General features: G+C 35.4%; 1 long non-coding RNA gene across 1 annotated transcript; it reads left to right on the top strand.

Moving 5' to 3' along the window:
* Nucleotides 1-516: 516 nt before the first annotated feature.
* On the top strand, nt 517-3,653 carry LOC104589050 (uncharacterized). Its single transcript, XR_016077213.1, has 2 exons — nt 517-704; nt 2,874-3,653. It is a non-coding gene; the product is annotated as an uncharacterized LOC104589050 (long non-coding RNA).
* Nucleotides 3,654-4,075: the final 422 nt, after the last annotated feature.

Genomic DNA, 4,075 nt, shown 5'->3' with positions numbered 1-4,075 from the left:
GCCCTAAAAACATGGCTAGTTTACATGTAAGTTTTTTTTTTGTATTTTTGCATGTTTATATATTTTTATATTATTGTTATTATATGATTTATGATGCCATAGGTCCAAACGATTGGACTGTTGATGCACCATGGCCAAGATGATTGAATTGTTAATATGGGCCCAATCCTTTTTTATATGCAATATAAATTAATGTTATCTAATTATTTCTTTGAATTAATTGTTTTAGTTTACGTAATTTTATAATTCCAAAAATGTGGATTATTTCAATAGTTTATGGATCTTTCATAGACATATTCACAAATCCTTAATTTCATAGAATATTTAAGTGTGAAAAGAATGAACTATAATGCTAGACATAATGGCTAAAAAGTCTTATAGGGGATGCATTATTTAGTCCATTTTGAAAACAAAAGAGAAGGGAAAGGAAGGTGTTAGTATTTAGAATAAAAGTAGTGGGAGATTCCAAGTCTTTTACTCTATTATATAAACGACCTTACTTAGCTGGATAGTTGCAAGGAAACCTCTTTCTGTTTCTGTTGTTGCTCCACTGAGAATGAGGTTTCAGGATTGTATTCTCGAGGATTAGATAAAGCTGCTGCAACAATAACAACAACAACAGCACCAAGGAATAATGGGGTTATTGCTGATGCTCTTCTTTTCCTACCTGCTTTGTCTGCCAACAGAAGAGACCTTGGTTTCAGGTATTCGATCTCTTGTCTTTTTTTCTTAATTTCTAGTTCTTCGAAGTCCACATTAATTAATTTCCGCCTTGGATCCCTATTCATTACCGACTCTATACAATTCTTCGATCGGCTTGATGATGTACTAGTCTCTTAATTTGCTCAAAACTGACTGAAGTTGCAATTGCAGTCTAAGAGATCAGTTTCATTAATTAGGATGGTTCTAGGGTTTATCACTAGACACAGAGAAAGATACTGAAGCATCAATTGCTTTACCCTTTGTTGTTTAAAACTGTTCCTGCCGACACCCAGAAGTGCAACTTTCGTTTCTGTTTTTTTTTTTTTTTTACTGAGCAAGTTAATTCTCTCTTTTCATTAAATATATATAACAACTCTCATCTCTTACCTAAGGGCACGTGAAGTCTGTAAAGCAAAAGCAGAGGATGAGAGAGACTGGGTATAGGAAGAGCGTACATGTGCCCTTCAGTCATCTATGGAATTATCAGTGATTTTTATTTCGCAGATTCTAGATCATGGAGTTCCTGTTTTCTGAAAAAGTTTTCTTCATAATAAGAAAGCAATAGTTCCTTGATTTTAAGAAGGGGAGGATTAGATAATAACTATCATCATCCCACAGACTAGTCATGATTCATAATGACTTTGTGTTTCTTCCGGAATTTTGATTTAGAGATATCTAATTAAAAGAATCAGGATCTCTTGCCAACAAAAGTTGTCTCTGTGTCTGCATATCTCACCATAAGACTGAGAAATCTCATAAGGCTGGGACCCACTATGACTATACATGAGATGTAAGAACACATATCATGTTGGGACAGTTTTTGGCCCTAGCCCTTTCTGCCCCTTCAACTTATAATTGATCACTTCTTATGGGTGGTCTGCTATGTGGAGGAAGAAACTTAATCCACTTTTTCCCATTTTATCACCTGTTAGATATATTCTTAATGACTTCATCTCTGTTTCTATCATATTTTTAGTTTTTCCACTCATGCATGCACCAACAGGTTAATATCAAGGCTTATTTTCTTAATATTGTCATATCATATGATCATATCATAAGGGGAAAGGATTCAATCAGTTAAGTCTTTAATCAGATGCCAAGGCTATGTTTGGTTTGATAGAAAATAAGAGAGAAAGAAAGTTGAGGGAAGGAACTTTTACAAATTCCTTATGAATTTTCTCCCAGCTTTTTGTTTTCTCTCTAATTTTCCATCACACCAAACACTACTTAAACGAAAAAGGACCATTTATATATAATGGGGGACCAAAACCGGGTTCAATCCAATTTCCAAAATCAGAGTATTCTTTTAAAATCATTTTCATTCTCTAATACATCGTTTCTATGTCAGAGGGTGTTGCTTGATAAGCTTGGCATTGATGACAAAGAAAAACAGATTGGAGTTAATAAAACTCGCAAGCTTTCAAGTCCAACATTTTTTTTTTAGCCGAACTTATTGAATTCAAAATAACTAGTCAAATTTACCCTAAGGCTCAATTTAATTGAAAGGAGTATAAACACAAATATATACAGATAAATACATACAAAATATAAGATTTTACACTCTAAATATTTGTATTTATACTCTTTCCAAATTGAGCTTAAGATTCAAACCTGAATCAGACCTAATAGAACTTGAGCCCCAATTATATGGTTAAAGCTCAATTAGATTGCATCCCTAACTAAACTACACATTAAACCTAAGGGCTTTAGATTAATCCCAACTCGATGTGTCATGAACAGGCCAGTGATGTTGGCTCACCCAAGTTGCACCCCTACTTTCAACTAGTACATGAGGGTTCCGTCAATACAGAGTCTGAGGAAAGAGATATATACAAACTTACCCCTGTACATATAGAGAGACTTTTTCCAAGATTTACACCCTAATAACCCAGGTCACAATGGAGCAACCCAGCCATTGCACCATGCCCCACCCTCATCATTCATCATTTATTAATATTGAATCAATATTCATGATTTATGATGTTCTAAAAAAGAAATCAGCATTCATCATTTATATTAATTATTCCTTGTTAGATTAGCAAAATAAAGGAAAGATACTTTATAATTTGCCTCATATCAACTCAACTACTAAGAATAATGAAGATATATATCAATAGCACCACCCTTGAATTACTGATACCTTATTATTATTATCTTCATAACTCTTGTAGGGGATGAAAAGGTAAATGAAGTAATGGAAACTAGGAAACAAGAAGCGCACTTTTTATTAGTCAATAAGCTCGCTGGTGGTGGTGGTCGTGGTGGTGGTGATGGCGGTGGAGCAGCCGCTGCTACCGGTGGAAATGGGGATAGCAACTCAAGACCAGGATCCACCGCTGCTATCATTCCAATATATACAGCAGCATCCAGCCATCGCAATGGCAAGCATCACAATGCCAGTACTAGCAAGGGAAACTACCCTGGACTTACAGTAATGGTTGCAGTCATCTTGGCCTTACTTATTCTACATTTACACAGTAGGAGGATGTAAATTAATAGTCCAAGAATCAGATATAAAAATGGATGCTTCGTGTGATGTAATATGTGTGTGTTGTAGTGATTGGGACCTGGATCTCCTGCAAGCAAAACTCCATGCACACATAGCATCTAGCTAGCAGCACATTGGTATTATCTAGCTCAGATCTGCTCCCAACATTATCCCAACAAGCCATTACAGTTGTACATTGAAAACATTTCCCCAATGTTCTCAATGTGTGGCTTCAGTGACTAATTGGCACAATGTTGGTAGTGTTTCGTTGGTAGCAGATCCCTGTATTAAATTCATAGGGAGATGTTCCCAATCAACAGCTGGATTCCCATGCTTATAGAGTATGTACAGAGTTGTTGCTTCTTGTTGCTAGTGATTGATGTATGAGTCGTTGGAATGCAGCTACTTGGTTGTAAAAATGTTTGTGACTGATTAATAGCGAGTTGAATTAGGGTCTGATTAATTGGTTCTTGTTCTCAATAAAAACTAAGAATAACTTTTTTAATTGTGATGAGTGTGGGGATATGTTGATTCGAGATAGTTCTAAGGGGACTGAGCATATTGAATCAAGCATCTGGCACAAAGGCTAAGTGGACAGCCCAATCAAAAACTCTGTTTGGATAAACTTCTGCTTTTCAGCATGGGCCGTAGGAAATAAAAAAGACTCAAAAAGTGTTTTGAGCATTTTGTAAGTGGTAAGAATTACTTTAAAAAATATAACAATCTAAAGCCAAACCACTTTTAAACCATAAAGCCTAACGGACTAACAGTCCGTTTTGAAGGGCTCAAGCTTTGATTAAATTACTTTGGAGAAGTCACTAAAAAGAGCTTTGGGGAAGCTGATTTATGGTGAATTCAATCAGTATTTGTTTAATTGATTCTTGT

Source organism: Nelumbo nucifera, chromosome 6 (assembly GCF_055504915.1).
Source record: "Nelumbo nucifera cultivar China Antique chromosome 6, China Antique-T2T, whole genome shotgun sequence".
NCBI classification, from domain to species: Eukaryota; Viridiplantae; Streptophyta; class Magnoliopsida; order Proteales; family Nelumbonaceae; genus Nelumbo; species Nelumbo nucifera.
The sequence above is the reverse complement of the archived record's forward strand: the minus strand, read 5'-3'. Positions and strand labels throughout refer to the sequence as shown.